Raw genomic sequence first — 12,308 nt, forward strand, 5'->3', positions numbered from 1 at the left:
GGATCAACTTGCAGGATGACAGGCCGAACTGGATGGACAAATGTCTTTTTTCGGCCTTATGTACTATGTTACTATGTCAGCATTTTCAGTTCACAGGTGGATATGCTTATCTGTTATAATGTCACCAGCAGCACTAAATACCTGCTCAGACAAAACGCTGGCGGCAGGGCAGGCCAGCACCTCCAAGGGGATGAACGCCAGTTCGTGCCACATGTCCAGCTTGGACACCCAGTAGTTGTAAGGCACTGAGGGATCATTGACGATGCTGACACGGTATGCTATGTACTCCTTCACCATCTTCCCAAATTTTTCCCTCCTTGTGACAGTAGGCCACGCATCAAGGTGAGAGTGCTGGCGGGGTGTCATGAAACTGTCCCAGGCTTTGGAGAGTGTTTCACCTGCCTCTGTTGGAACTGCTGTGTGTTCCTCTTGTCTCCTCGGTTGCCCAAGGAACTACGGACTCTGCCGCCAGCATTGCCAGATGGAAATGTTTGGAGCAATTCTTTAACAAGACCTTCTGGTATTGCACCGTTTTGCTCGTCCTCTCCACCAGAGGAATGACAGATGAGAAGTTCTCTTTGTAACAGGGGTCGAGAAGGGTGAACAAACAGTAATCGGTGTTGTCCAAAATGCGTAAAATGCGTGGGTCACGGGAAAGGCAACCTAACATAAAGTTAGTCGTGTGTGCCAGAGTCCCAACAGGCAAGACTTTGCTGTCGTCATCAGGAGGATGACTCTCAATCTCCTCATGCTCTTTTGTCTCCTCTGCCCATCCACGCTGAACAGATGGTATTAAACTTCCATGGATACTACCCTTTGAAGAAGAGGAAACCGTCTCCTGCTACTCCTCCTCCTCCTCCTCATCATCATCCAATTTGCGCTGAGAATACAAACTGAGGGTGGTCTGGCTATCACCCTGTGTAATGTCTTCCCCCATTTCCACCTCTTCCACATGCAAAGCGTCATCCTTAATTGTGAGCAGCAAGCGTTTGAGTAGACACAGGAGTGGGATGGTTACGCTGATAATAGTGTTATTGCCGCTCACCATCTGTGTTGATTCCTCAAAGTTTCTTAAAACCTCACAGAGGTCAGACATCCATGCCCATTCCTCGTTTATAAATATTGGAAGCTGACTGGAAAGGCGACGACCATGTTGCAGCTGGTATTCCACAACTGCCCTCTGCTGCTCATAAAGCCTGGCCAACATGTGGAACGTCGAGTTCCAGCACGTGCTCACTTCGCACAACAGCTGGTGTGCTTGTAAATTTCAAGAGCAGCTTTGACTGACCAGCTGAAGCTGTTGATGACTTGTGGAAATGGGCACACACACGGCACACCTTCAACAGTAGCTCAGCCAAATTGGGGTAGGTTTAGAGAAACCGCTGAACCACTAAGTTGAAGACAGGGTCTAGGCAGGGAATGTGTGTAAGCTTGCCATGCTCCAAAGCTGCACCAAGTTACGGCCATTATCAGACACAAACATGCCTGGTTCTAGGTTGAGTGGTGAGAGCCACAGCTCAGTCTGGTCTCTTATCCCCTTTCACAGCTCTGCGGTGGTGTCTCCTAAGCATATCAGCTTCAGCATAGCCTGTTGCTGCTTCATCACTGCAGTGATACACTGCTTCCAGCTACTGACTGATGGCTCACTGGTGCTGCACGCAGATAATTCGGAGGTGGAAGTGGAGGAGGAGGCAGAGGAGCAGAAGTGGGGGTTGGAGCCACTAACATAGGTGGTGGTGGCGAAACCCTGATGGAATTGGGGTCTGCAGTCCTTGGCGTCTGCAGCACCTGTCCTATCCCAGGGTACGACTCCCTCCTGGCCTCCACAACATTCACCAAGTGTGCCATCAGAAAAATGTAGCGTCTCTGGCCCAATGCACTTGTTCATGTGTCCGTGGTTAAGTGGCCCTTCCCAGTACCTGTGTTGGTCAGGGCACGAGTGATGTCACGGGACATATGTTGGTGTAAGGTGGGCGCGGCACACCTTGAAAAATAGTGGCGGCTGGGGACTGCTTACCGCAGGACGGCCGCCTACATCAGGCAGCGGAAGGCCTCAGTGTCCACAAGCCTAAATGGCAACATTTACAGGGCCAGTAATTTGGAAAGCTGTGCATTTAGTGCTATGGCCTGTGGGTGGGTGGCTGGGTATTTGTGCTTGCGTTCAAATGCCTGGGGTAATGACATTTTAACACTGCGCTGGGACAGGGAAGGGGATGCGGTCGCTGATGGTGCTTGCAAAGGTCCAGGTGCAGGGTGGGAGGCATCCGGACCTGCATCTTGGACAGGGGATTGTCTAGCATGTACCACAGGGGAAGAGGAGGCAGTGGTGTGACCCGCAGACACAGATTGTTGACCCAGACGTTCAGCCAACCTATTAAGGTGCTTTGATGCCATCTGGTTGATCATGCTGGTGGTGGTGAGGTTGCTAATGTTCACGCTCTGGCTTATTTTGGTGTGGCACAGGTTGCAAACTACTATTCTTTTGTCGTACGCACTTTCCTCAAAAAAGCGCCATACTGCCGAACACCTACCCCTTGGCAAGGGAGATTTACGCAAGGGGTGCTCCGTGGAACAGTTGCGGGCCTGTTCGGTGGTCCCTGCCTTCTACCGTTTGCCCCCTCACTGCCTCTTTCAGCCTGTTGCTGTGCTGCAGATCCCAGGTTGGGTCAGTGACCTTGTCGTCCAGCACCTCCTCTTCCACTTCCTCACTCTGATCATCCTCCTGATTTGTTGACCTAACTACAACCTCAGTGATTGACAACTGTGTCTCATGCTCTTCCTCAACCTCTTGAGACAGTAATTGCGGTTGAGTTATTGGGAACTGTGTCTCATCTTCATCCACCTCATTAAACACTAATTGTCGTTCCCCAGCGTCATGTTCTTGTGACTCTGGATGCTCAAGAGGTTGGGAATCGAGGCACAAGATCTAAGGTCCCTCTTCAAGCGTGCTTGGCGAGAGGGCCAAATCAATTAATGTTGATGCAAAGAGGTCTTCGGAATATCCGAGTGTGGGATCACTTGTTTAACCAAACTGTAAATGGTGGGAGGAAGGCAGATCAGGGTGAGGATTGTGTGCACCAGACTCCTGGCTACTGAGACTGGACTTGGTGGAAGACAGGGTGGTGCTTAACCGACTGGAAGCACTATCTGCTGCAATCCAACCGACCACCTGCTCGCACTGGGCTGACTTCAAGAGTGGTCTCCTGCGCCACCCTGCAAACTGGGACATGAAGCTAGGTATCTTGGATGATTGTTTTTCTTGTGTTCTGGCAGCAGGCACAGTTTCAACGTTCCCAGGGCCACCATCAGCATCATGGTCACTTCTCCGTCCCTAATAATCGCCTTCTTGATATTAAATGTTATATGCAAGCTTGACACACAAGATGTGACACGGATGTCACAGTTTACAGCAAGTACAGTATATGGAAAAAGTATGGAAAAGTATGGAAAAAAATTATTGTTAAAAAAAAACAAAAACATTTTTCAGCTTTATTTACATTTGAGCAAAAAGTGTCCAGTCCAAAATTATTCATACCCTTCTCAATAGTCAAAAGAAAAGTCTTTATTGGCTATTACAGCAATCAAACGATTCCTATAATTGCAGACCAGCTTTTTGCATGTCTCCACAGGTATTTTTGCCCATTCATCTTTAGCAATGAGCTCCAAATCTTTCAGGTTGGAGGGTCTTCTTGCCATCACCCTGATCTTTAGCTCCCTCCACAGATTATCAATTGGATTCAAGTCTAGACTTGAATTCAAGTCTGGATTCAAGTCTAGACGTTAATGTTGTTATCTGCTAACTATTTCTTCACCACTTTTGCTGTGTGTTTTGGGTCATAGTCATGCTGAAATGTCCACTGGTGCCCAAGGCCAAGTTTCTCTGCAGACTGCCTGATGTTGTCGTTGAGAATCCTCATGTATTGCTCTTTTTTCATGGTGCTGTTTACTGTGATTAGGTTCCCTGGTCCATTGCCTGAAAAACACCCCAAAGCATTAAGTTCCCATCATCATGTTTGACAGTGGGGATTGTGTTCTTTGGGTTGAAGGCTTCTCCTCTTTTACGCCAAATGAAGGAAACATCATTGTGACCAAACAATTACATTTTTGTTTTATCTGACCATAACACAGAAGTCCAGAAGTATTTGTCTTTGTTCAGATGAGCTTTTGCAAAGGCCAAGTGAGCTTTTGTGTGCCTTATCTGGAGAAGTGGTGTCCTCCTTGGTCTGCATTGTGCAGTGTCCATTGGATTGTCTGCCTTGAGACATTGCCACCAGCAGAGCTCTGATTCACCAGGATGGCCTTGGCGGTGACCCCTGGATTCTTTTTCACCTCTCTCACTAACCTCCTGGCCAGCACAGGTGTCACTTTTGGCTTCCGACCACATCCTCTGAGATTTTCCACACTGCAGAACATCTTGTATTTTTTGCTCAAATGTAAATAAAAGCATTTTTTTTCTTCCCACAATAATGCCTCTTGTACATTGTCTTATTATCTTTTGGGAGACACCTATGGGGTATGAATAATTTTGGGCAGCACTGTATTTGTTGTCACTAATATATATAAGTTTATAGTCGTGGGTAGTTTGAAATGTCATCCAGCTTTTCCATGACTTAAGAAACTTATTTTCGGTGTTCATTAGCGAAGCGGTTAGATCCTCCAACCTCATTATTTCCTGAATTTTACCCAGCCACAGAGACGTCGTAGGCACAGTCGTCTGCCTCCAAAGGCATGGGATACATGCCTGAGCAGCAATAACCAAATGTCGTATCACAGATTTTTTTATAAGTCGCCATGGATAGGTCGCACTGGTGGAGCAGGAAGAATGCTGGTGATTTCCGGAGGTCGACCGTGGTAAATTTGGACGTGACCTGCCACACCTTATCCCAAAATTGTGTTAGTGCCCGGCATTCCCAAAAGATGTGTAACAAGGTTTCCCTGGTTTCACCACAGCGCCAGCATAGTGGAGACACTGTAGGGAATGTGGCATTCAATCTGGTGGTTACGCGGTACTATCTAGAGAGTAGTTTAAACCCTGCTTCCTGCATGTTACTAGCTATAGAGGTTCTATGTGCGCACAAATAAATCCTGTCTTTCTGCTCGGTCGTGAACGTCACTCCCAGATCCTGTTCCAATTGTGTCATGTATTTCGGGGGGGGGGGGGGAGATCCGAAGGAGAGTTCAGGAAACAATACATGCTGGAGAGAGTGTGTCGGAGGATACCCCTTTGATCACATAGTTTCTCAAAGTCAGTTTTGTCTCTAACGTATAAAGACGTCTGTGGTAGCGTAGAGAGGAAATGGCTGGGACTGCCAGTCAGTCAAGACCTCCTGTCATTTTTCTAATGCAGTCGGAGCCAGAGTGAAAGATTTGCAATGTCATCTACTGCTTAATTGGGTGTCCGCAGGTACGGGGGAATGAACAGACATATTCAGATGCTAAAAGAAGGAGGACTGGTCCCCAGGTAAACTAAAGAAAAAAGCCATCCCCCAGATTGACCAATGGGGTCTGTGTAAATTACAGAGTCAACAAAACTCTTGCATTGGCATCAATAGTAGTGTTGAGCGAGCATTCTCGACCCAAAGACTGCCTACAGCAGGGCATGGTGGGAGTTGCAGTTTTGCAACAGCTGGAGAGCCACAGTTTGCCTATCACTGGACTAGAGCATTGCGATGCTCGGCTGAACACTGTGTGTGCTAGAGCCAGGGTATTTAAGTCCAAATTAGCCTATATGTCTATGCAGAAGATCACTGTACAGAGGGGAATGCCCCCAGCGTGAGTCCGCGGTTAGGAGTCCCTGCTCTGACTCTATATATAGCTATGTCCATATATGGAGTCAGTGCTTGGGGACACCCAGTGTACTAAAATCTAATTTAGTCTGTATTTCAGAAAAGTTTCTGCTGGGATTTGAACTGATGAGCTTCTGCATTAGAGTCGCAAATCTTAACCACTAAGCTATACAACCCAATAGTAAACTGTGCTGGAAAAACCTCATAGTAGTTTCTGCATAAGTAGATAATACTGATACAGAAACTACTATGAGGTTTTTGCAGTATAGTTTATCATTGGTTTGTATAGCCCAGTGGTTAAGATTTGTGCCTCTAATGCAAAAGGTTGTGATTTCAAATCCCGGCAGATACATTTCAGAAATAGAGATTAAACTTGTATATTTTATATGTTTTTTAGTAATTGTAAAAAATGTATGGCACAGAAAAAATGTGTAATTACTAATAAAATATATATATATACAGGTCCTTCTCAAAAAATTAGCATATTGTGATAAAGTTCATTATTTTCTGTAATGTACTGATAAACATTAGACTTTCATATATTATAGATTCATTACACACCAACTGAAGTAGTTCAAGCCTTTTATTGTTTTAATATTGATGATTTTGGCATACAGCTCATGAATAGAGTTGAGCGAACACCTGGATGTTCGGGTTCGAGAAGTTCGGCCGAACATCCCGGAAATGTTCGGGTTCGGGATCCGAACCCGATCCGAACTTCGTCCCGAACCCGAACCCCATTGAAGTCAATGGGGACCCGAACTTTTCGGCACTAAAAAGGCTGTAAAACAGCCCAGGAAAGAGCTAGAGGGCTGCAAAAGGCAGCAACATGTAGGTAAATCCCCTGCAAACAAATGTGGATAGGGAAATGAATTAAAATAAAAATTAAATAAATAAAAATTAACCAAAATCAATTGGAGAGAGGTTCCATAGCAGAGAATCTGGCTTCCCGTCACCCACCACTGGAACAGTCCATTCTCAGATATTTAGGCCCCGGCACCCAGGCAGAGGAGAGAGGTCCCGTAACAGAGAATCTGTCTTCATGTCAGCAGAGAATTAGTCTGCATGTCATAGCAGAGAATGAGGCTTCACGTCAGCCACCACTGCAACAGTCCATTGGCATATATTTAGGCCCAGCACCCAGGCAGAGGAGGGAGGTCCCGTAACAGAGAATCTGTCTTCATGTCAGCAGAGAATTAGTCTGCATGTCATAGCAGAGAATGAGGCTTCACGTCAGCCACCACTGCAACAGTCCATTGGCATATATTTAGGCCCAGCACACACACAGGCAGAGGAGAGAGGTCCCGTAACAGAGAATCTGGCTTCATGTCAGCAGAGAATCAGTCTGCATGTCATAGCAGAGAATGAGGCTTCACGTCAGCCACCACTGCAACAGTCCATTGGCATATATTTAGGCCCAGCACACACACAGGCAGAGGAGAGAGGTCCCGTAACAGAGAATCTGGCTTCATGTCAGCAGAGAATCAGTCTGCATGTCATAGCAGAGAATGAGGCTTCACGTCAGCCACCACTGCAACAGTCCATTGGCATATATTTAGGCCCAGCACCCAGGCAGAGGAGGGAGGTCCCGTAACAGAGAATCTGTCTTCATGTCAGCAGAGAATTAGTCTGCATGTCATAGCAGAGAATGAGGCTTCACGTCAGCCACCACTGCAACAGTCCATTGGCATATATTTAGGCCCAGCACACACACAGGCAGAGGAGAGAGGTCCCGTAACAGAGAATCTGGCTTCATGTCAGCAGAGAATCAGTCTGCATGTCATAGCAGAGAATGAGGCTTCACGTCAGCCACCACTGCAACAGTCCATTGGCATATATTTAGGCCCAGCACACACACAGGCAGAGGAGAGAGGTCCCGTAACAGAGAATCTGGCTTCATGTCAGCAGAGAATCAGTCTGCATGTCATAGCAGAGAATGAGGCTTCACGTCAGCCACCACTGCAACAGTCCATTGGCATATATTTAGGCCCAGCACCCAGGCAGAGGAGGGAGGTCCCGTAACAGAGAATCTGTCTTCATGTCAGCAGAGAATTAGTCTGCATGTCATAGCAGAGAATGAGGCTTCACGTCAGCCACCACTGCAACAGTCCATTGGCATATATTTAGGCCCAGCACCCAGGCAGAGGAGGGAGGTCCCGTAACAGAGAATCTGTCTTCATGTCAGCAGAGAATTAGTCTGCATGTCATAGCAGAGAATGAGGCTTCACGTCAGCCACCACTGGAACAGTCCATTCTCAGATATTTAGGCCCCGGCACCCAGGCAGAGGAGAGAGGTCCCGTAACAGAGAATCTGTCTTCATGTCAGCAGAGAATTAGTCTGCATGTCATAGCAGAGAATGAGGCTTCACGTCAGCCACCACTGCAACAGTCCATTGGCATATATTTAGGCCCAGCACCCAGGCAGAGGAGAGAGGTCCCGTAACAGACAATCTGGCTTCATGTCAGCAGAGAATCAGTCTTCATATCATAGCAGAGAATCAGGCTTCACGTCACCCACCACTGTAAGAGTCAATTTTCATAAATTTAGGCCCAGAACCCAGGCAGAGGAGAAAGGTCCCGTAACAGACAATCTGGCTTCATGTCAGCAGAGAATCAGTCTTCATATCATAGCAGAGAATCAGGCTTCACGTCACCCACCACTGTAAGAGTCAATTTTCATAAATTTAGGCCCAGAACCCAGGCAGAGGAGAAAGGTCCCGTAACAGACAATCTGGCTTCATGTCAGCAGAGAATCAGTCTTCATATCATAGCAGAGAATCAGGCTTCACGTCACCCACCACTGTAAGAGTCAATTTTCATAAATTTAGGCCCAGAACCCAGGTAGAGGAGAAAGGTCCCGTAACAGACAATCTGGCTTCATGACAGCAGAGAATCAGTCTGCATGTCATAGCAGAGAATCAGGCTTCACGTCAGCCACCACTGCAACAGTCCATTGTCATAAATTTAGGCCCAGCACCCAGGCAGAGGAGAGAGGTCCCGTAACAGACAATCTGGCTTCATGTCAGCAGAGAATTAGTCTGCATGTCATAGCAGAGAATCAGGCTTCATGTCAGCCACCACTGCAACAGTCCATTGGCATATATTTAGGCCTAGCACACAGGCAGAGGAGAGGTTCATTCAACTTTGGGTAGCATCGCAATATAATGGTAAAATGAAAATAAAAATAGGATTGAATGAGGAAGTGCCCTGGAGTCCAATAATATATGGTTATGGGGAGGTAGTTAATGTCTAATCTGGACAAGGGACGGACAGGTCCTGTGGGATCCATGCCTGGTTCATTTTTATGAACGTCAGCTTGTCCACATTGGCTGTAGACAGGCGGCTGCGTTTGTCTGTAATGACGCCCCCTGCCGTGCTGAATACACGTTCAGACAAAACGCTGGCTGCCGGGCAGGCCAGCACCTCCAAGGCATAAAAGGCTAGCTCTGGCCACGTGGACAATTTAGAGACCCAGAAGTTGAATGGGGCCGAACCATCAGTCAGTACGTGGAGGGGTGTGCACACGTACTGTTCCACCATGTTAGTAAAATGTTGCCTCCTGCTAACACGTTGCGTATCAGGTGGTGGTGCAGTTAGCTGTGGCGTGTTGACAAAAGTTTTCCACATCTCTGCCATGCTAACCCTGCCCTCAGAGGAGCTGGCCGTGACACAGCTGCCTTGGCGACCTCTTGCTCCTCCTCTGCCTTGGCCTTGGGCTTCCACTTGTTCCCCTGTGACATTTGGGAATGCTCTCAGTAGCGCGTCTACCAACGTGCGCTTGTACTCGCGCATCTTCCTATCACGCTCCAGTGCAGGAAGTAAGGTGGGCACATTGTCTTTGTAGCGTGGATCCAGCAGGGTGGCAACCCAGTAGTCCGCACAGGTTAAAATGTGGGCAACTCTGCTGTCGTTGCGCAGGCACTGCAGCATGTAGTCGCTCATGTGTGCCAGGCTGCCCAGGGGTAAGGACAAGCTGTCCTCTGTGGGAGGCGTATCGTCATCGTCCTGCCTTTCCCCCCAGCCACGCACCAGTGATGGACCCGAGCTGCGTTGGGTGCCACCCCGCTGTGACCATGCTTCATCCTCATCCTCCTCCACCTCCTCCTCATCCTCGTCCTCCTCGTCCTCCAGTAGTGGGCCCTGGCTGGCCACATTTGTACCTGGCCTCTGCTGTTGCAAAAAACCTCCCTCTGAGTCACTTCGAAGAGACTGGCCTGAAAGTGCTAAAAATGACCCCTCTTCCTCATCCTCCTCCTCCTCATCCTGGGCCACCTCCTGTTCCATCATCGCCCTAAGTGTTTTCTCAAGGAGACATAGAAGTGGTATTGTAACGCTGATAACGGTGTCATCGCCACTGGCCATGTTGGTGGAGTACTCGAAACAGCGCAACAGGGCACACAGGTCTCGCATGGAGGCCCAGTCATTGGTGGTGAAGTGGTGCTGTTCTGTAGTGCGACTGACCCGTGCGTGCTGCAGCTGAAACTCCACTATGGCCTGCTGCTGCTCGCACAGTCTGTCCAGCATGTGCAAGGTGGAGTTCCACCTGGTGGGCACGTCGCATATGAGGCGGTGAGCGGGAAGGCCGAAGTTACGCTGTAGCGCAGACAGGCGAGCAGCAGCAGGATGTGAACGCCGGAAGCGCGAACAGACGGCCCGCACTTTATGCAGCAGCTCTGACATGTCGGGGTAGTTGTGAATGAACTTCTGCACCACCAAATTCAGCACATGCGCCAAGCAAGGGATGTGCGTCAAATTGGCTAGTCCCAGAGCTGCAACGAGATTTCGCCCATTATCACACACCACCAGGCCGGGCTTGAGGCTCACCGGCAGCAACCACTCGTCGGTCTGTTGTTCTATACCCCGCCACAACTCCTGTGCGGTGTGGGGCCTGTCCCCCAAACATATGAGTTTCAGAATGGCCTGCTGACGTTTACCCCGGGCTGTGCTGAAGTTGGTGGTGAAGGTGTGTGGCTGACTGGATGAGCAGGTGGAAGAAGAGGAGGAGGAAGCCGAGAAGGAGGAGGTGGCAACAGGAGGCAAAGAATGTTGCCCTGCGATCCTTGGCGGCGGAAGGACGTGCGCCAAACAGCTCTCCGCCTGGGGCCCAGCTGCCACTACATTTACCCAGTGTGCAGTTAGGGAGATATAGCGTCCCTGGCCGTGCTTACTGGTCCACGTATCTGTGGTTAGGTGGACCTTGCTACAGATGGCGTTGCGCAGTGCACACTTGATTTTATCGGATACTTGGTTGTGCAGGGAAGGCACGGCTCTCTTGGAGAAGTAGTGCCGGCTGGGAACAACATACTGTGGGACAGCAAGCGACATGAGCTGTTTGAAGCTGTCTGTGTCCACCAGCCTAAATGACAGCATTTCATAGGCCAGTAGTTTAGAAATGCTGGCATTCAGGGCCAGGGATCGAGGGTGGCTAGGTGGGAATTTACGCTTTCTATCAAATGTTTGTGAGATGGAGAGCTGAACGCTGGCGTGTGACATGGTTGAGACGCTTGGTGACGGAGGTGGTGGTGGTGGTGTTGGTGGTACATCCCCTGTTTGCTGGGCGGCAGGTGCCAACGTTCCTCCAGAGGCGGAGGAAGAGGCCGAGGCGGCAGCAGCAGAATAGGCCGAGGCGGCAGCAGCAGAAGAGGTAGCAGGGGGAGCCTGAGTGACTTCCTTGGTTTTAAGGTGTTTACTCCACTGCAGTTCATGCTTTGCATGCAGGTGCCTGGTCATGCAGGTTGTGCTCAGGTTCAGAACGTTAATGCCTCGCTTCAGGCTCTGATGGCACAGCGTGCAAACCACTCGGGTCTTGTCGTCAGCACATTGTTTGAAGAAGTGCCATGCCAGGGAACTCCTTGAAGCTGCCTTTGGGGTGCTCGGTCCCAGATGGCGGCGGTCAGTAGCAGGCGGAGTCTCTTGGCGGCGGGTGTTCTGCTTTTGCCCACTGCTCCCTCTTTTGCTACGCTGTTGGCTCGGTCTCACCACTGCCTCTTCCTCCGAACTGTGAAAGTCAGTGGCACGACCTTCATTCCATGTGGGGTCTAGGACCTCATCGTCCCCTGCATCGTCTTCCACCCAGTCTTGATCCCTGACCTCCTGTTCAGTCTGCACACTGCAGAAAGACGCAGCAGTTGGCACCTGTGTTTCGTCATCATCAGAGACATGCTGAGGTGGTATTCCCATGTCCTCATCATCAGGAAACATAAGTGGTTGTGCGTCAGTGCATTCTATGTCTTTCACCGCTGGGGAAGGGCTAGGTGGATGCCCTTGGGAAACCCTGCCAGCGGAGTCTTCAAACAGCATAAGAGACTGCTGCATAACTTGAGGCTGAGACAGTTTCCCTGGTATGCATGGGGGTGATGTGACAGACTGATGGGGTTGGTTTTCAGGCGCCATCTGTGCGCTTTCTGCAGAAGACTGGGTGGGAGATAATGTGAACGTGCTGGATCCACTGTCGGCCACCCAATTGACTAATGCCTGTACCTGCTCAGGCCTTACCATCCTTAGAACGGCATTGGGCCCCAC

Source organism: Bufo gargarizans, chromosome 9 (genome assembly GCF_014858855.1).
Source record: "Bufo gargarizans isolate SCDJY-AF-19 chromosome 9, ASM1485885v1, whole genome shotgun sequence".
Lineage (NCBI taxonomy): Eukaryota > Metazoa > Chordata > Amphibia > Anura > Bufonidae > Bufo > Bufo gargarizans.